The sequence below is a fragment of the Dendrobates tinctorius genome, unplaced genomic scaffold (genome assembly GCF_039654945.1).
Source record: "Dendrobates tinctorius isolate UK_male_01 unplaced genomic scaffold, ASM3965494v1 ptg000168l, whole genome shotgun sequence".
NCBI classification, from domain to species: Eukaryota; Metazoa; Chordata; class Amphibia; order Anura; family Dendrobatidae; genus Dendrobates; species Dendrobates tinctorius.
The window spans coordinates 111,414-134,524 of record NW_027361835.1 but is presented as its reverse complement, the minus strand read 5'-3'; positions in this window follow the sequence as shown (position 1 = coordinate 134,524).

Here is a 23,111-nt window from a genome sequence, read left to right as displayed (position 1 = left end):
GGTGGAATATTCCCTACAATGAGGCAGATGGAGGCACTGTGGAGCCGTGTGACCTGGGATCCAGCAGTGTCCGTCTTTTTAGGACTGCATAAAAGTGTCGTTGGCCACAGTTTTGTTCACTTCTGAAAAGAAGGACACCACTGACCCAATATGAGTAACTCTGCTGCCTCACTATAGTGAATGGATCCCTCGGGGGTTTCCTCTGAATTACGTCACTCAGAGATTTAGATGGAAACCCCAAGTAAGAGCGCTGGATAACTGTGATCCCAAACGTCATGTAAAATGTTCCTAACAAAAGCTTCAACTCAATCCACAAAAATAGGAATAGGAAAGGTACAGCTGCACCACCCCAACCCCTACGCTGTTTCGCATTAAAGCTTTTTCCGGGGGTGTGAAGTTGTTTTGTTATTTATACTGGTTTTAATAATTTGTTAATAAAGAGAACTGTACTCTTTACTTAAGCTGGAATCTCTTTGTATTTTGTTGACAGCCAAGAAAAAACACAGCTGTTTGCAAAAACATATTTACACATATGGGGTATTGCCGCATTCTGCAGAAATTGTGGGACAAATATTGATGCTATTTTTACCCATTTATCCTTGTAAAAATGTAAACTCTGGGGCTAAAACTATTTATTTTGTGGTAAAAATGTAATTTTCTTTTCACAGTCCAAAGATATAAAATTCTGTAATGCACATGTGGTACCAATATGATCACTGTACCCCTAGATAAATTCATTGGGGAGTGTAGTTTGTAAAATGAGGTTATATAAGGGGGTTTCTCCTGTTCTGGCACCTCAGGGGCTCTTGTTGTGAACACTTTTGACCTGGCTTCTGAGTTTGGGCTCCCTCTGGTGGTTGCTGCTGGTAATGGAGCTGGTCTGGCTGACAGAAGTCAATCACCTGAGGAGGATGATTGGTCAGGTGTTACAGACTGGAGAGATTTAAGTGAGCAACCTTCCCTCAGTTGTTGCCGGTGATTTGGTTTTCTTCCTAAGCATTTTGGATATCTGCTTGCCCTCTGCTTTGTCCTGCGTCTTTCAGATAAGTTATTTGTTTGCTTGAATCTTTTTGCATTTGATCCAGTTTTTGCCTTTCTCTGATTTCGGCTTTGCTGGTGTGAGTTCAGCCCTGTTCCCTGCTGGAACCTGTGCTGGACTCTGTTCCATATGCCACAGCTCATGTCAGTCTTTTCAGTATTTCTAATCCCCTGTTATATCACTATCTTTTGTTTAGCGTCCAGTTCACACTAGAATTCTGATCTAGTGGGGGAGAGGTCGTGTGGCCTCAGTATTTTTTCATATCAGACGTGTTGGATTTTTCTTAGGGTTTTTTGCGTGATTGCAGACAGTATCTTTCCTGTCCTGTTCTATCTAGACAGTTTGGGCCCCATCATTTGCTTACTCTATTTTCTGCCTGTGTTTTGTGCCTCATCTTGTCTCACCAGCAATAGATGTTTGGGGGCTATCTATTCCTTTGGTGTTCTACTCCAGGGCAGTTTAGCTTTCCCCTTTCTGTCGTTAGGCTTAGTTATCTCTTTGGCTGTGCCGAGGCGTCTAGGGCATCGTAGGCATGACTCACGGCTAATTCTGGTTGTGTTGTCAGTTTAGGGGTCTGCAATCCGCTAAGCTACCAACCTCTCTGGTTATCTGGTAGGCCTAGCCTATTCCCCTGCTATCCTCCTCGGTTACCTAATCATAACAGGCTCTGCCAATGTGACATGACACCCTGAAACCATTCTAGCAAAATCTGAACTCCAATATGGCGCCTCTTCCCTTCTGAGCTTTGCACTGTGCCTTAAAAGTAGTTTTTGACCACATATGGGGTATCGGTGAACTCAGGAGAAATTGCACAACACATTTTGGAGTCCATTTCTCCTGCTATCCTTGTAAAAATGAAAACATTTGGGGCTAAAACAACAATTTGTGAGAATTTGTTTTTTAATTTTCACAGATCAACATAATACTGCCCCTATATACAAGAATATAACTACTATAATACTGCCCCTTTATACAAGAATATAACTACTATAATACTGCCCCTGTGTACAAGAATATAACTACTATAATACTGCCCCTATGTATAAGAATACAACTACTATAATACTGCCCCCTATATACAAGAATATAACTACTATAATACTGCTCCCTATGTACAGGAATATAACTACTATAATACTGCCCCTATGTACAAGACTATAACTACTATAATACTGCTCCTATGTACAAGAATATTACTACTATAATACTGCCCCTATGTACAAGAATATAACTACTATAATACTGCTCCTATGTACAAGAATATAACTACTATAATACTGCTCCTATGTACAAGAATATAACTACTATAATACTGCTCCTATATACAAGAATATAACTACTATAATACTGCCCCTATGTACAAGAACATAACTACTATAATACTGCTCCTATGTACAAGAATATAACTACTATAATACTGCTCCTATGTACAGGAATATAACTACTATAATACTGCCCCTATGTACAAGAATATAACTACTATAATACTGCCCCTTTATACAAGAATATAACTACTATAATACTGCCCCTGTGTACAAGAATATAGCTACTATAATACTGCCCCTATGTATAAGAATACAACTACTATAATACTGCCCCCTATATACAAGAATATAACTACTATAATACTGCTCCCTGTGTACAGGAATATAACTACTATAATACTGCCCCTATGTACAAGACTATAACTACTATAATACTGCTCCTATGTACAAGAATATTACTACTATAATACTGCCCCTATGTACAAGAATATAACTACTATAATACTGCTCCTATGTACAAGAATATAACTACTATAATACTGCTCCTATGTACAAGAATATATCTACTATAATACTGCCCCTATGTACAAGAACATAACTACTATAATACTGCTCCTATGTACAAGAATATAACTACTATAATACTGCTCCTATGTACAGGAATATAACTACTATAATACTGCTCCTATGTACAAGAATATGACTACTATAATACTGCCCCTATGTACCAGACTATAACTACTATAATACTGCCCCTATGTACAAGACTATAACTGCTATAATACTGCCCCTATGTACAAGACTATAACTGCTATAATACTGCCCCTATGTACAAGCTTATAACTACTATAATACTACCCCTATGTACAAGAATATAACTACTATAATACTGCTCCTATGTACAGGAATATAACGACTATAATACTGCTCCTATGGACAAGAATATAACTACTATAATACTGCCTCCTATGTACAAGAATATAACTACCATAATACTGCCCCTATGTACAGGAATATAACTACTATAATACTGCTCCTATGTACAAGAATATAACTACTATAATACTGCCCCTATGTACAAGAATATAACTACTATAATACTGCCTCCTATGTACAAGAATATAACTACCATAATACTGCCCCTATGTACAGGAATATAACTACTATAATACTGCCCCTATGTACAAGAATATAACTACTATAATACTGCTCCTATGTACAAGAATATAACTACTATAATACTGCCCCCTATGTACAAGAATATAACTACTATAATACTGCCTCCTATGTACAAGAATATAACTACCATAATACTGCCCCTATGTACAGGAATATAACTACTATAATACTGCTCCTATGTACAAGAATATAACTACTATAATACTGCCCCTATGTACAAGAATATAACTACTATAATACTGCCTCCTATGTACAAGAATATAACTACCATAATACTGCCCCTATGTACAGGAATATAACTACTATAATACTGCCCCTATGTACAAGAATATAACTACTATAATACTGCTCCTATGTACAAGAATATAACTACTATAATACTGCCCCTATGTACAAGAATATAACTACTATAATACAGTCATGGCCAAAAGTTTAGAGAATGACACAAATATTATATTTTCATATGATCTGCTGGCCTCTGGTTTTTATGTGTGTTTGTCAGATGTTTTTATCACATACAGAAATATAATTGCAATCATATTATGAGTAGCAAAAGGTTATATTGACAGTTAGAATGAGTTAATGCAGCAAGTCAATATTTGCAGTGTTGACCCTTCTTCAGGACCTCAGCAATTCTCCCTGGCATGCTCTCAATCAACTTCTGGATCAAATCCTGACTGATAGCAGTCCATTCTTGCAAAATCAATGCTTTTATTTTGTCTGAACTTGAAGGTTTTTGTTTGTCCACCCGTCTCTTGATGATTGACCACAAGTTCTCAGTGGGATTAAGATCTGGGGAGTTTCCAGGCCATGGTCCCAAAATCTCTGTTTTGTTCCCTGAGCCATTTAGTTATGACCTTTGCTTTATGGCAAGGTGCTCCATCATGTTGAAAAAGGCATTGTTGATCGCCAAACTGCTCTTGGACGGTTGGGAGAAGTTGCTCTTGGAGGACATTCTGGAACCATTCTTTATTCATGGCTGTGTTTTTAGGCAAGACTGAGAGAGAGCCCATTCCCTTGGCTGAGAAGCAACCCCACACATGAATGGTTTCAGGATGCTTGACATTTGGCATGAGACAAGACTGGTGGTAGCGCTCACCTGGTCTTCTCCGAATAAGCCGTTTTCCAGATGTCCCAAACAATCGAAAAGGGGATTCATCAGAGAAAATGACTTTACCCCAGTCCTCAGCAGTCCACTCCCTGTACCTCTTGCAGAATATCAGTCTGTCCATGATGTTTTTCCTGGAGAGAAGTAGCTTCTTTGCTGCCCTCCTTGAGACCAGGCCTTGCTCCAAGAGTCTCCACCTCACAGCGCGTGCAGATGCACTCACACCTGCCTGCTGCCATTCCTGAGCAAGCTCTGCACTGCTGGTAGCCCGATCCCGCAGCTGAAACACTTTTAAGAGACGGTCCTGGCGCTTGCTGGTCTTTCTTGGGCGCCCTGGAGCCTTTTTGGCAACAAGGGAACCTCTCTCCTTGAAGTTCTTGATGATGCGATAGATTGTTGACTGAGGTGCAATCTTTCTAGCTGCGATACTCTTCCCTGTTAGGCCATTTTTGTGCAGTGCAATGATGACTGCACGTGTTTCTTTAGAGATAACCATGGTTAGCAGAAGAGAAACAATGATGCCAAGCACCAGCCTCCTTTTAAAGTGTCCCGTGGTGTCATTCTTACTTAATCATGACAGATTGATCTCCAGCCCTGTCCTCATCAACACCCACACCTGTGATAATGGAGCAATCACTGAAACGATGTTAGCTGGTCCTTTTAAGGCAGGGCTGCAATGATGTTGAAATGTGTTTTGGGGGATAAAGTTCATTTTCTAGGCAAATATTGACTTTGCAAGTAATTGTTGTTAAGCTGATCACTCTTTATAACATTCTGGAGTATATGCAAATTGCCATTAGAAAAAAATGAAGCAGTAGACTTTGTAAAAATTAATATTTGTGTCATTCTCAAAACTTTTGGCCATGACTGTACTGCTCCTATGTACAAGAATATAACTACTATAATACTGCTCCTATGTACAAGACTATAACTACTATAATACTGCCTCTATGTAGATGAATATAACTACTAAAGTGGTTTGGTACCGTGTTAGCAAGTAGAAAAAAATATATAAAGTGCTCTCAGTGAAAGAAACAAAATAGGAATCTATCTATCATACCCACAAGATTCCTATTTTTTTTTCTCTCACTGAGAGCACATTATATAATATAACTACTATAATACTGCCCCCTATGTACAAGAATATACCTACTATAATACTGCTCCTATGTACAGGAATATAACTACTATAATACTGCTCCTATGTACAAGAATATAACTACTATAATACTGCCCCCTATGTACAAGAATTTAGTTACTATAATACTGCCCCCTATGTACAAGAATTTAACTACTATAATACTGCTCCTATGCACAAGAATATAACTACTATAATACTGCTCCTATGTACAAGAATATAACTACTATAATACTGCTCCTATGTACAAGAATATAACTACTATAATACTGCTCCTATATACAAGAATATAACTACTATAATACTGCCCCCTATGTACAAGAATATACCTACTATAATACTGCTCCTATGTACAAGAATATAACTACTATAATACTGCCCCCTATGTACAAGAATATAAGTACTATAATACTGCCCCCTATGTACAAGAATATAACTAGTACAATACTGCTCCTATGTACAGGAATATAACTACTATAATACTGCTCCTATGTACAAGAATATAACTACTATAATACTGCCCCCTATGTACAAGAATATAAGTACTATAATACTGCCCCCTATGTACAAGAATATAAGTACTATAATGCTGCCCCCTATGTACAAGAATATACCTACTATAATACTGCTCCTATGTACAGGAATATAACTACTATGATACTGCTCCTATGTACAAGAATATAACTACTATAATACTGCCCCCTATGTGCAAGAATTTAATTACTATAATACTGCCCCCTATGTACAAGAATTTAACTACTATAATACTGCTCCTATGTACAAGAATATAACTACTATAATACTGCTCCTATATACAAGAATATAACTACTATAATACTGCTCCTATATACAAGAATATAACTACTATAATACTGCTCCTATGTACAAGAATACAACTACTATAATAATGCCCCCTATGTACAAGAATATATCTACTATAATACTGCTCCCTATGTACAAGAATATAACTACTATAATACTGCCCCTATGTACAAGAATATAACTACTATAATACTGCCCTCTATGTACAAGAATATAACTACTATAATACTGACCCCTATGTACAAGAATATAACTACTATAATACTGCCCCTATGTACAAGAATATAACTACTATAATACTGCCCCTATGTACAAGAATATAAGTACTATAATACTGCCCCTATGTACAAGAATATAAGTACTATAATACTGCCCCCTATGTACAAGATTATAACTACTATAATACTGCCCCTATGTACAAGAATATAACTACTATAATACTGCCCCTATGTACAAGAATGTAACTACTATAATACTGCCCCTATGTACAATGACACCATTGTAGGCATTTACTACAGGCCGCCTGTGCAAAATGAAGATATGGATGAACTCTTTATGCATCAAATGGCCAAGTTCTCCAAAAAATATGACATAGTTGTCATGGGAGATTTCAACTATCCAGACATTTGTTGGGAATCTCTCTCAGGCAAAACTAACAGGTCAAGGAAATTCTTATCCTCTCTTGCTGACAACTTTATCTTCCAAAAGGTAAGGGAGAAAACAAGGGGAACTGCTACCTTGGATCTAATCCTTATAAACAGGGAGGAAATGGTTGAGGAGGTAAAAGTGGCTGGGACCCTAGGAGGTAGCGACCATGCTATTTTAGAATTTTGGATAACTAGAGGCGGAAGACCTGTGAAGACTCAGACGTCAAGGTTAGATTTCAGAAAGGCAGATTTTAAGGGATTCAGAAAGAGAATTGGAGGGATCCAATGGCTGGATATCCTTAAAGACAAAAATGTCCAGGAAGGATGGGAAATCTTGAAAAATGAAATTCTCAAAGCACAGTTGTTAACAATTCCGAAAAGAGGGAAGAATAGGAAGCATTTAAGGAAACCAGGATGGATGAACACAGAACTTAAGCACATGCTAAAAAGGAAGAAAAAAATGTTTATAAAATGGAAAGAGGGAGGCATATCTAAAGAAGAATATAATGCTGTCTGCAGAACCTGCAGGGCACAAATCAGATTATCTAAAGCTGAAAATGAATTGAGGCTTGCAAGAGATGTCAAAAGCAATATTAAAGGATTTTGGGGATATGTCAAAAGTAAAAGAAAAGTCAAAGATGCTATAGGATTTTTACAGGATGAAAATGATGAAATGGTAAGACAGGATGTTGAGAAGGCTGAACTTTTAAATTCCTATTTTGCATCTGTTTTCTCTCAGAAAGGAAATGTAACATCAACTGTTATTCACTGTCCTATTAAGGGAATAGAAGAATCCAGGATATCTATAAACAGAAAGATAGTGAGGAAACACTTAGCTAACCTAAATGAATTCAAGTCTCCAGGTCCAGATGAATTACACCCAAGAGTACTGAAGGAGATAGCAGAAGAAATTTTTGAACCCCTCTCCATAATCTTTGAAAATTCTTGGAGAACAGGAGAAGTGCCAGAAGACTGGAGAAGAGCAAATGTTGTTCCTATCTTCAAAAAGGGGAAGAAGGTGGACCCAGGCAACTATAGGCCGGTGAGTCTGACTTCTATACCAGGAAAGATCTTTGAACAAATTATTAAACAACATGTATGTCAATACCTGGATAAGAATGAAGTGATTAAACAGAGTCAGCATGGGTTTGTAACTAATAAGTCATGTCAGACTAACTTAATTTCCTTCTATGATGGTATCACTGATTGGGTGGATCAAGGAAATGCTGTAGATATAGTATATCTTGACTTCAGCAAAGCATTTGACAAAGTCTCTCATACAATCCTTATTGAAAAAATGACTAAGTATGGAATGGACAAGGCAACTGTTAGGTGGATTCATAACTGGCTTAGTGATCGGACCCAAAGAGTGGTCGTAAATGGCTGCACATCCAGTTGGAAGAATGTCTCAAGTGGGGTACCACAGGGCTCTGTCCTGGGCCCTGTATTGTTCAACATCTTTATCAACGATTTAGATGAAGGAATTGAGGGTAAACTGATTAAATTTGCTGATGACACAAAGCTAGGAGGGATAGCTAATACTAGAGAAGAGAGAGCGAGGATTCAAAAATATTTAAATAAACTGGAGAAGTGGGCAGCAACTAACAGAATGGTTTTTAACAGGGAGAAATGCAAAGTACTACATCTGGGCAATAAAAATGAAAAAAGCAGATATAGAATGGGAGGAATAGGGCTAAGTGACAGCACATGTGAAAAAGACTTGGGTATACTAATAGATCACAGACTGAATATGAGTCAACAGTGTGATGCAGCATCAAAAAAGGCAAATGCAATTCTAGGATGTATTAACAAGCATACAGTCTAGATCACGTGAAGTCATTATTTCCCTCTACTCCTCTTTGGTCAGACCTCATCTGGAATATTGTGTCCAGTTTTGGGCACCACATTTTAAAAAAGACATCAACAAACTGGAGCAAGTTCAGAAAAGAGCGACCAGAATGGTGACCGGTCTGCAAACCCTGTCTTATGAGGAAAGGTTGCAGGATTTGGGAATGTTTAGTTTGCAAAAGAGAAGACTGAGAGGAGACTTAATAGCTGTCTACAAATATCTAAAGGGCTGTCACATTTTAGAAGGATCAACTTTATTCTCATTTGCAAGAGGAAAGACTAGAAGCAATGGGATGAAACTGAATGGGAGGAGGCACAGATTAGATATTAGAAAAAACTTTTTGACAGTTAGAGTGATCAATGAGTGGAACAGGCTGCCACGAGAAGTGGTGAGTTCTCCTTCAATGGAAGTCTTCAAACAGAGGCTGGACAGACATCTGACTGGGATGATTTAGCGAATCCTGCTTTGAGCAGGGGGTTGGACCAGATGGTTCAGGAGGTCCCTTCCAACTCTACGATTCTATGATTCTTTGATTGTATGATTCTACAAGAATATAAGTACTATAATACTGCTCCTATGTACAAGAATATAAGTACTATAATACTACCCCTATTTACAAGAATATAACTACTATAATACTGCCCCCTATGTACAAGATTATAACTACTATAATACTGCCCCTATGTACAAGAATATAACTACTATAATACTGCCCCTATGTACAAGAATATAACTACTATAATACTGCCCCTATGTACAAGAATATAAGTACTATAATACTGCTCCTATGTACAAGAATATAAGTACTATAATACTGCCCCTATGTACAAGAATATAACTACTATAATACTGCCCCCTATGTACAAGAATATAACTACTATAATACTGCCCCTATGTACAAGAATATAACTACTATAATACTGCCCCTATGTACAAGAATATAACTACTATAATACTGCCCCCTATGTACAAGAATATAACTACTATAATACTGCCCCTATGTACAAGAATATAACTACTATAATACTGCCCCTATGTACAAGAATATACCTACTATAATACTGCCTCCTAGCTGTGAGGTTGTGTGTCTGTGGTTCTCCTCATGTCTGGAGCAAGCCCAGGGAGGGGCCACCCTGGGCGGGGAAGCTCCCCAAGCAAGGCCCAGGCTTCCAGGCCTACACTGGGAGGAAACTCCCAACCTTCTCATGTGGATGGAAATCCCAGAGTTGCCTCTGCGGGAAATAAACCTCAGAATGGAAGTCCCAGCAGCAAGGAGAAAGATCCTGTGTTGAAGTTCAGCACAGGAAAGAAACAGGAGAAAGCTTTGTCTGTGTGCAAGGATGTTTCTGTTAAACAGTCGGCCAGTCAAGGCAAACAGTTTCCAGAGCCTGGAAGGAAATCCCAGAAGGCATCTTCTGCTGAGTGCTGGAGGGCAGGTGGCTGCACAGAAGGTGAGGCAGAGTTCATCACCAGCTTCAGGTGTGCAGCTCACTCCAGGCAGACAGAGACGGACATCTCTGGAGAAGCAAACACTCCAGGAGAACCTTCAGCTGGGACATGTGACCAGCATGGCGAGCTCTGGACGCACGAGGTTGCAGGCTGGTGGCAGCGGTAAAAGTGTTGCGGAGGCTGGAGTCACAAAACCAGCGACATTAAAAACCAACGTGTCAACCCCTAAAGTAAGACCCCAGAAGGAGCTGCCGCGTGCCCCAGAGCTACAGCTGGCAGAGGAGATACCAGGACTGGTCAGGAGGATGGGTGAGTTGCAGCAGCAGAGGAATCTTATGGAAATGGAAATTGACTGTATTTACAAGGTGAAGGCTGCTAATCCTGGGGATCACTCTGTTTATGACCAGAGACTGAATGCACTGGGAGTAGAGCTGGCGACTGTGGTGCGGGACATAGACTGTGTGCTGGCGAGGATGGGGCCCCTGGCAGAGACATATAGGAACCAGGAGCGGTTTAGGTCCTACACGCAGGACTCTGCTGGTTCCCGCACAGACATTGTCCCAGGTGGGACCCGGCAGCAGGTACGGCCGGTGCTGCAGCCCGCTAGCTTCTGTTTTAAGGGTCAGATACTGCACCAGCAGCCACAACTACCTGCGGCAGACCCCAAGCAGGAGCAAGAGGCTCAGATCCCAGCGGTACCACAAGTCCCAGCATGCCCAGCACAACAGCAAGACAGTGGACATGAGACTGCATCTACTGTTGGAGCCCAGGAGAGCACTAATTCTGGGGATATTGATACTGTTCATGTGGGGTTGGGGGCTGAAGGGGTTACAGAGTCTGTGGTGGACATTGCACATCCTGATGACGCTATTGAGATTGATGATGGTAATAATAATAATGTGCAAAATGTCTGTGATTTCCCCCCTTTGGTTTCCGGCACACAAGGTGCAACAGGCCCCTCCGCTGCAGACCCTCGCCCTGTCAGTCAGCCCAGTGTGGCCCCACAGGTCCCTCCCAGTAATGTTTGGAGCCGCGGCGCTCCATCCTTTACCTCCGGCGCCAATTACACCGGGCAGGCTTTCAAAAGGAGGAATGTGGTGCGGTTCAGGCACAGAGGTGCCAAGGAGGATCTGCCAGACAGGAGGCTGGTGGTCAGGGAGCTTCTGTGCCGCCAGATGGGGTTTGCGCCGGTTAATATCTTGGCGGTCATCAATCTGCCAGACAGACAGGGCTATGATATCAGCTTTAAGCTTATGTCTGATCTGGACAGATTCTGGGCCAATTTCCCCAAGTTCAGGGACGCTGATGGCTGGAACAAGTTCAGCTTCATTCCAATATCTAAGCCGGATACCGCCACGGTTAATATCATCTTTTGGAATGAGGCTGTTCCCCCGCAGGACATTGTGGTGTGGCTCCGGAGGCATTGTGACCTTGTCTCCGACCTCACCAAAAACAGGGATGAGGACGGTATATGGACCGGTGGATGGAAGGTGCTGGTGAAACTGCGCCAGCACAACAATATCACGGCTCACTTACCCAACTCCTTCTTTATCGGGAGGGAGTTTGCTTCTACCCTGGGCAGCCACGAAAGTGTTTTAAGTGTGGTAAAGTGGGTCACCTGGCAAACACCTGTACCGTGGTAAAGTGCAGCCTGTGCGGGGAAGTCGGCCACTTAGCGGCAGATTGCCAGAACATCAAGTGCAATCTCTGTGGGGAGATCGGCCACCCTCACAGGGACTGTCCTGATGCCTGGCACAATATATGCAAGCTCCTTCCTGATGAGGAGTTAGTGACAGGGACAGAGGCTCAGGAGGAGGAGGCTTTAATGTCAGGGACAGTACTGACCAGGTCAGAGGTCCACCAGGGGTCCGCTCAGGTAACATCAGAGCAGCTTTGTACAGAGGGGAGCATGGAGGTCGTCCCTCAGGTCCAGCAGCCACATGTAGCCACCACTTCAGTATCACCATCTCTAGCTGAAGAAAGTGGCTGTAATCAGGTAAAAAGGAAAAAAAGGACAAGGCCTCCCGTAAACCTGAGGAGGAGTATGTCACTAGCCAGGGTGGCAGGAAAAAAGTCCAGAGTTCAGCAGGTGTGATGGTCGTGTCCAATAAGTTTGATGTTTTGTCTGAGTCTGATGGGGACTTGGAGGAAGAGATAAAAAGAATAGAGACTGAGTATGACAGGGACGTAGCGGACCATCCCCCTACAAAACGGAAGCCCGTACCTGCTGACAATGAGATACAGTCTGACATGGAGACCGGTGGTAGTCAGAACATCTGTGACCCAGACTTATGATGGCGGCTTTTACATCTCTGCTCCTCTGTTGTGGCATTGTGATGGTGGATTTCTCATTAAAAGTAACATCCAGTAATGTGAACAGCATTAAGGTGAGGAGGACGAGGCACGCTGTCTATGACCATCTCCGATACCTGGACGCAGATGTCATCTTTCTGCAGGAGACGCGGCTGACGACTCAGGGGCTCATGAGGGAGGCTGAGAGGGAATGGCGGTCTGGTCCCTCTTTTTGGTCACTGGCTGTGGAGCCGTACGCCGGGGTCGCCATTCTGTTTAACACCAGGGATGTGACAGTACATAGGATGACGGAGGTGGTAATGGGAAGGTGTCTGGTCCTGGAAGTCACTGTCCATGGGAGGCGTCTCCGGCTTATTAACATCTATGGGCCACAGACAGTGACTGACAGGATACAGTTATTTAATGATGTCAAGCCTTATCTGTTCACCTCTCTTCCAGTGATAATGGTGGGGGACTTTAATGCCATACTGACATCTGGTGACAGCTCCTCAGGTAGAACCGTGACGAGGGATGGTAGGATCTTGAATAACATAGTCCTGCAGGCCGGATTAGGGGACGTCTTTAAACGGGGAGGACGAAAGCCAAAAATAACCTATTCCTGCTCCAATAGAGGCAGTAGAATAGATCTGGCTTTTGTAAGTCCCATGGAAGTCATTGGTGCCATGAGTGAGAGAGTCGTCCCATACTCAGACCATCTTGCCCTATATTTCTGCCTGGGGGCCACTAAGCGAGCTGATGTTAGTAGGGGGTTATGGAGACTCAATTCCAGCCTCCTCCATGATGTTTCTGTCCAGAGTTGTGTCCACTCCCTTTTGCAGGGTCATCTACAGAGAGTGGACTTCTATGACAACATGGCCGACTGGTGGGAGGACGTCAAGGATGATATCAGATACCTCTTGAAGAGACTGTCAGCTAAGAAAGGCAGGAGTAAGTATAGCCAGTACCTAAGGCTGCGCAAAGAATTGGAGTCACTCTATTCGGAGGGCGGGGGTAACAAAGAGAAGATCGACCGGCTGAAATCTGAGATAAGGCAGTATCAGTACAGCAGGTATACCTCCTTGGTTCTCGAACGGGATTATGGGGTCTTAGGGGCACCTGATCCCTTTGAGAATTGCCGGGAGCGGGTGGCCAATAAATTGGTCACAGGTCTCATTGACTCCCAGGGTGTATTGCAGGAATCTCGGGAGGGTATCCTGGGGGTTGTGAAATCTTATTATACTGACTTGTTTCAGAGGAAGGCTTTGGATAAATATAAAATGACTCAATTCTTGGAGGCAACTCCAACACCTGATATTAATGACCTGGACTTTTCTCCTTTGACAGCAGAATTAACGGTGGAGGAGGTTAAGGAGGCCATTGATAAGTTACATCTGAAGAAGGCACCAGGTCCGGATGGTATAACAGCAGAATTTTATAAGAAGTTCAAAGACCTCCTGGTTCCAATTCTTGTGGATGTTTACAAACATTGTCTAGAAAATCACCTGATGCCTCCATCCATGAGAGTGTCCTCATTAATTCTGCTGTCTAAAGGTAAGGAGCCGAGCGACATCAAGAACTGGAGGCCAATTGCCCTCTTGAATGTTGACAGGAAGATTCTGGCAAAGATCCTGTTTTCTAGGTTAGTCTGTTTGTCCCCGGCACTGTTGGTAGGCTCTCAGTTTGGCACGGTAAAAGGGCGGAACATCTCTGGAGCAGTCATCTCGATACGGGAGATGTTTGAGAGATGTAAAGCTCTGCGGTGTGGGAGATATGTTGTTAGTCTGGACCAGGCTAAAGCCTTTGACAGGGTTGATCATGATTATCTGTGGGCCACTTTGTCAAAGTACGGTATTCCAGGACAATTTGTGGATTGGCTGAAGACTTTGTACAGAGAGGCGGTGAGCTTTCCTCTGATTAATGGTTGGCAGGGTGACACTTTTGGAGTTGAGGCGGGGGTGAGACAGGGCTGCCCGCTGAGTCCACTCCTGTATGTTTTTGCCATAGACCCGTTTTTGAGGTCACTGCAGGAGTGTAACTTTTGGGGGGTGCCGGTCCCCCACTGCTTGCCTCTGAAGGTGGTTGCCTACGCGGATGATGTGACTCTGGTGATATCTAATCCTCATGAGGTGCAGATGTTGTCTGCGGCCATCAGAAGTTACTCAGAGGCCTCCGGGTCTCTGGTCAACCTTGAGAAGAGTCAAGCTCTGTGGACATTGCAATCTGACCCAGACTTTGATCTGCCGCAGTTTGTTAAGGCCTCCACCCATATTAAGATCTTAGGGGTTAAATTTGGGAGGGACGATAATGCCAGCCTAAATTGGGAGGAGAAATTGGAGACCGGAAATGCAAAGGTTCAGCGATGGAAGAACTGGAGGCTGACTTACAGAGAAAGGGTTGCTATGTTGAAGACGTACCTGGTCCCCGTCTTCTTGTATGTCTCTGTCGTTTTTCCTTTGCCAGAATCCTTCTCGGCGAGGCTCCTCAGCCTGTTCTTCCAGCTCTTGTGGGGGAACAGGATGAACCTGATAAAGAGGGGAATAACGTACCTACAGCGGAGTGAGGGCGGGCTGGATATGTTAAATCCAAGGGTTTTCTTTGACTCCTTGTTTCTGAAAGTAAATTTTGGGAGCATGGATTCAAACAGTAGCTCCCTGTGGGCGAAAAGTATCAGGTATTGGATATTGCCTTTTGCGGAATCTTGGGTGCGAGGCGGCAGTCTCAAGAGGAGGAGATGGAGAGGTGACCACCTCCCCCAGTATCTGGAATATGGTCTGAAGTGTGTCAGGAAGTGGGGACTGGAGACGTCCTACATTGAGAGTAATACGAGGAAAGATCTGTGTGCTCATATATGTAGGGCTTTCTTCTACTCTCCACTGGCCCTAAGGGATTGTGCCACTAGTACCCTTCAGGACAGTCTCCGGTTCCTCAACGGGAGGCGACTTCCAGCAAAGTTTTTTGACATTGCTTGGCTGTCGCTATATGGGAAGCTCTTTGTGAGGGGGAACTTAAAATATTTAAGTGTTTCGGATCGGAACTGTCCCCTTGGTTGTCAGCAGGAGGAAACCATGGAGCATTTTATTTGTGATTGCTGGGGAGGTAGGGAAATATGGACGGAAGTATCGACCAAGCTGAAAATCCCCAGACTGCTGTCCCTGAAATACCCTGACATTATCTATGGAGTCCCATCCACTGACGGTACCATCGACAGGGGGACAATGTACCTGATCATTACCACCATTAAATATTACCACTGGCACATGAGAACCCGAGTGTCCCTCCACAGCGAGCCCTTCCATCCCGTCACCGCAGCCACAAAGATACTGTCCGAGCTCAGATGGATAAGAGCGATAGAGATAAAGAAAAGTCAGAGTAATGAGAAACTATGGAGGAATGTGTCTGTGGGATAATAACATGATCGTGTTACTAAAAGTGTTTATTTCATATTCTTCCTTCCACAGGAGTGAACTCTAAGTTACCTTTATTCCTAATGTATTAATTTAGTTCTATAATTATTGTCTGATGCATTCATGAGAATTTATGTTTTGTATTAAGGAAGAATTCTGTTTATTTTAATTGTATTTGTGGGTTTTTATACAATAAAAATTGCCCCTATATACAAGAATATAACTACTATAATACTGCCCCTATGTACAAGAATATAACTACTATAATACTGCCCCCTATGTACAAGAATATAACTACTATAATACTGCCCCTATGTACAAGAATATAACTACTATAATACTGCTTCCTATGTACAAGAATATAACTACTATAATACTGCCCCCTATGTACAGGAATATAACTACTATAATACTGCCCCTATGTACAAGAATATAACTACTATAATACTGCTCCTATGTACAAGAATATAACTACTATAATACTGCTCCTATGTACAAGAATATAACTACAATAACACTGCTCCTTATGTACAGGAATATAACTACTATAATACTGCCCCTATGTACAAGAATATAACTACTATAATACTGCCCCTATGTACAAGAATATAACTACTATAATACTGCTTCCTATGTACAAGAATATAACTACTATAATACTGCCCCCTATGTACAGGAATATAACTACTATAATACTGCCCCTATGTACAAGAATATAACTACTATAATACTGCCCCTATGTACAAGAATATAACTACTATAATACTGCTCCTATGTACAAGAATATAACTACAATAACACTGCCCCTATGTACAAGAATATAACTACTATAATACTGCTCCTATGTACAAGCATATAACTACTATAATACTGCTCCTATATACAAGAATATAACTACTATAATACTGCCCCTATGTACAAGAATATAACTACTATAATACTGCCCCCTATGTACAAGAATATAACTACTATAATACTGCCCCTATGTACAAGAATATAACTACTATAATACTGCTTCCTATGTACAAGAATATAACTACTATAATACTGCCCCCTATGTACAAGAATATAACTACTATAATACTGCCCCTATGTACAAGAATATAACTACTATAATACTGCTCCCTATGTACAAGAATATAACTACTATAATACTGCCCCCTATGTACAAGAATATAACTGCTATAATACTGCCCCTATATACAAGAATATAACTACTATAATACTGCCCCTATGTACAAAAATATAACTACTGTAATACTGCTCCTATGTGCAAGAATATAACTACTATAATACTGCCCCTATGTACAAGAATATAACTACTATAATACTGCCCCTATATACAAGAATATAACTACTATAATACTGCTCCTATGTGCAAGAATATAACTACTATAATACTGCTCCCTATGTACAAGAATATAACTACTATAATACTGCCCCCTATGTACAAGAATATAACTGCTATAATACTTCCCCTATGTACAAGAATATAACTACTATAATACTGCCTCCTATGCACAAGAATATAACTACTATAATACTGCTCCTATATACAAGAATATAACTACTATAATACTGCTCCTATGTACAAGAATATAACTACTATAATACTGCCCCCTATGTACAAGAAAATAACTACTATAATACTGCCCCTGTGTACAAGAATATAACTATAATACTGCCCCTATGTACAAGAATATAACTACTATAATACTGCCCCCTATGTACAAGAATATAACTACTATAATACTGCTCCTATGTGCAAGAATATAACTACTATAATACTGCCCCTATGTACAAGAATATAACTACTATAATACTGCTCCTATGTGCAAGAATATAACTACTATAATACTGCCCCTATGTACAAGAATATAACTACTATAATACTGCTCCTATGTGCAAGAATATAACTACTATAATACTGCCCCTATGTACAAGAATATAACTACTATAATACTGCTCCCTATGTACAGGAATATAACTACTATAATACTGCCCCCTATGTACAAGAATATAACTACTATAATACTGCCCCTATGTACAAGAATATAACTACTATAATACTGCCTCCTATGCACAAGAATATAACTACTATAATACTGCTCCTATATACAAGAATATAACTACTATAATACTGCTCCTATGTACAAGAATATAACTGCAATAATACTGCCCCTTATGTACAAGAAAATAACTACTATAATACTGCCCCCTATGTACAAGAATATAACTACTATAATACTGCCCCTATGTACAAGAATATAACTACAATAATACTGCCCCCTATGTACAAGAATATAACTGCAATAATACTGCCCCTTATGTACAAGAAAATAACTACTATAATACTGCTCCTATATACAAGAATATAACTACTATAATACTGCTCCTATGTACAAGAATATAACTACAATAATACTGCTCCTATGTACAAGAATATAACTGCAATAATACTGCCCCTTATGTACAAGAAAATAACTACTATAATACTGCTCCTATATACAAGAATATAACTACTATAATACTGCCCCTATGTACAAGAATATAACTACAATAATACTGCTCCTATGTACAAGAATATAACTGCAATAATACTGCCCCTTAAGTACAAGAAAATAACTACTATAATACTGCTCCTATATACAAGAATATAACTACTATAATACTGCTCCTATGTACAAGAATATAACTACAATAATACTGCCCCCTATGTACAAGAAAATAACTACTATAATACTGTCCCTATGTACAAGAATATAACTACTATAATAGTGTCCCTATGTACAAGAATATAACTACTATAATACTGCTCCTATGTACAAGAATATAACCACTATAATACTGCTCCTATGTACAAGAATATAACTACTATAATACTGCCCCTATGTACAAGAATATAACTACTATAATACTGCTCCTATGTACAAGAATATAACTACTATAATACTGCTCCTATGTACAAGAATATAACTACTATAATACTGCCCCTATGTACAAGAATATAACTACTATAATACTGCTCCTATGTACAAGAATATAACTACTATAATACTGCCCCTATGTACAAGAATATAACTACTATAATACTGCTCCTATGTACAAGAATATAACTACTATAATACTGCCCCTATGTACAAGAATATAACTACTATAATACTGCCCCCTATGTACAAGAATATAACTACTATAATACTGCTCCTATGTACAAGAATATAACTACTATAATACTGCCCCTTTGTACAAGAATATAACTACTATAATACTGCTCCTATGTACAAGAATATAACTACTATAATACTGCTCCTATGTACAAGAATATAACTACTATAATACTGCCCCTATGTACAAGAATATAACTACTATAATACTGCCCCTATGTACAAGAATATAACTACTATAATAATGCTCCTATGTACAAGAATATAACTACTATAATACTGCTCCTATGTACAAGAATATAACTACTATAATACTGCTCCTATGTACAAGAATATAACTACTATAATACTGCTCCTATGTACAAGAATATAACTACTATAATACTGCCCCTATGTACAAGAATATAACTACTATAATACTGCCCCCTATGTACAAGAATATAACTACTATAATACTCCCTCTATGTACAAGAATATAACTACTATAATACTCCCTCTATGTACAAGAATATACCGTATTTTTCGCTTTATAAGACGCTCCGGATTATAAGACGCACCCCAAATTTTGAGGAGAAAAATAGGAAAAAATGTTTTTTCAATAAAATGGTGGTGCTTCTTATAATCCAGGCGTCTTATTGCTTACCGGCCTGTCCCCGGGGTGCTGTTGCCCACTCGGTCCCCGGGGTGCTGTCGCCCACTCTGTCCCAGGGGTGCTGTCGCCCACTCTGTCCCCGGGGAGCTGCCGCCCACTCTGTACCTGGTGCTGCCGCCACCGCGCTGGGTCCTCCGGCTGCTGACGCCGCCACACTGGGTCCCTCGGGTGCTGCCGTGCTGGGTCCCTCGGGTGCTGCCGCTGCCGCGCTGGGTCCCTCGGGTGCTGCCGCCACCGCGCTGGGTCCCTCGGGTGCTGCCGCCGCACTGGGTCCCCCGGTGCCTGCCGCCGCCGTCGGGCTCTGTCCCGTGCTGCGTTTGGGGCTCTGCCATTTCATCCGTGCCTGTGCGGTGGCTTGCTTCCTGGAAGATGGAGATCTTGCATTGAAATCTCGGGAGATTTCAGCACCCGAGGGACCCAGCGCGGCGGCAGCACCCGAGGGATCCAGCGCGGCGGTGGCAGCTCCCGAGGGACCCAGTGCGGCGGTACCCGAGGGACCCAGTGCGGCGGCGGCAGCACCCGGACGACCCAGCGCGGCGGCGGCAGCACCCGGAGGACCCAGCGCGGTGGCGGCAAGTATCGGACACCCGCAGCGGCAGCACAAAAAAACGTATGTTTGCATTGTAAGACGCACCCCTATTTTCCCCCCAAATTTTGGGGAAAAAAAGTGCGTCTTACAAAGCGAAAAATACGGTAACTACTATAATACTGCTCCTATGTACAGGAATATAACTACTATAATACTGCCCCTATGTACAAGAATATAACTACTATAATACTGCTCCTATGTACAAGAATATAACTACTATAATACTGCCCCTATGTACAAGAATATAACTACTATAATACTGCTCCTATGTACAAGAATATAACTACTATAATACTGTCCCTATGTACAAGAATATAACTACTATAATACTGCTCCTATGTACAAGAATATAACTACTATAATACTGCCCCTATGTACAAGAATATAACTACTATAATACTCCCTCTATGTACAAGAATATAACTACTATAATACTCCCTCTATGTACAAGAATATAACTACTATAATACTCCCTCTATGTACAAGAATATAACTACTATAATACTGCTCCTATGTACAAGAATATAACTACTATAATACTCCCTCTATGTACAAGAATATAACTACTATAATACTCCCTCTATGTACAAGAATATAACTACTATAATACTGCTCCTATGTACAAGAATATAACTACTATAATACTGCTCCTATGTACAAGAATATAACTACTATAATACTGCTCCTATGTACAAGAATATAACTACTATAATACTGCCCCCTATGTACAAGAATATAACTACTATAATACTCCCTCTATGTACAAGAATATAACTACTATAATACTCCCTCTATGTACAAGAATATAACTACTATAATACTGCTCCTATGTACAAGAATATAACTACTATAATACTGCCCCTATGTACAAGAATATAACTACTATAATACTGCTCCTATGTACAAGAATATAACTACTATAATACTGCCCCCTATGTACAAGAATATAACTACTATAATACTGCCCCCTATGTACAAGAATATAACTACTATAATACTGCCCCTATATACAAGAATATAACTACTATAATACTGCCCCTATGTACAAGAATATAACTACTATAATACTGCTCCTATGTACAAGAATATAACTACTATAATACTGCCCCTATGTACAAGAATATAACTACTATAATACTGCTCCTATGTACAAGAATATAACTACTATAATACTCCCTCTATGTACAAGAATATAACTACTATAATACTCCCTCTATGTACAAGAATATAACTGCTATAATACTGCCCCTATGTACAAGAATATAACTACTATAATACTGCTCCTATGTACAAGAATATAACTACTATAATACTGCTCCTATGTACAAGAATATAACTACTATAATACTGCTCCTATGTACAAGAATATAACTACTATCATACTGCCCCCTATGTACAAGAATATAACTACTATAATACTCCCTCTATGTACAAGAATATAACTACTATAATACTGCTCCTATGTACAAGAATATAACTACTATAATACTGCTCCTATGTACAAGAATATAACTACTATAATACTGCCCCCTATGTACAAGAATATAACTACTATAATACTCCCTCTATGTACAAGAATATAACTACTATAATACTCCCTCTATGTACAAGAATATAACTACTATAATACTGCTCCTATGTACAAGAATATAACTACTATAATACTGCTCCTATGTACAAGAATATAACTACTATAATACTGCTCCTATGTACAAGAATATAACTACTATAATACTCCCTCTATGTACAAGAATATAACTACTATAATACTCCATCTATGTACAAGAATATAACTACTATAATACTGCTCCTATGTACAAGAATATAACTACTATAATAATGCCCCTATGTACAAGAATATAACTACTATAATACTGCCCCCTATGTACAAGAATATAACTACTATAATACTGCTCCTATGTACAAGAATATAACTACTATAATACTGCCCCTATGTACAAGAATATAACTACTATAATACTGCTCCTATGTACAAGAATATAACTACTATAATACTGCCCCCTATGTACAAGAATATAACTACTATAATACTGCTCCTATGTACAAGAATATAACTACTATAATACTGCTCCTATGTACAAGAATATAACTACTATAATACTGCCCCTATGTACAAGAATATAACTACTATAATACTGCTCCTATGTACAAGAATATAACTACTATAATACTGCCCCTATGTACAAGAATATAACTACTATAATACTGCTCCTATGTACAAGAATATAACTACTATAATACTGCTCCTATGTACAAGAATATAACTACTATAATAATGCCCCTATGTACAAGAATATAACTACTATAATACTGCCCCTATGTACAAGAATATAACTACTATAATACTGCCCCCTATGTACAAGAATATAACTACTATAATACTGCTCCTATGTACAATAATATAACTACTATAATACTGCCCCCTATGTACAAGAATATAACTACTATAATACTGCCCCCTATGTACAAGAATATAACTACTATAATACTGCT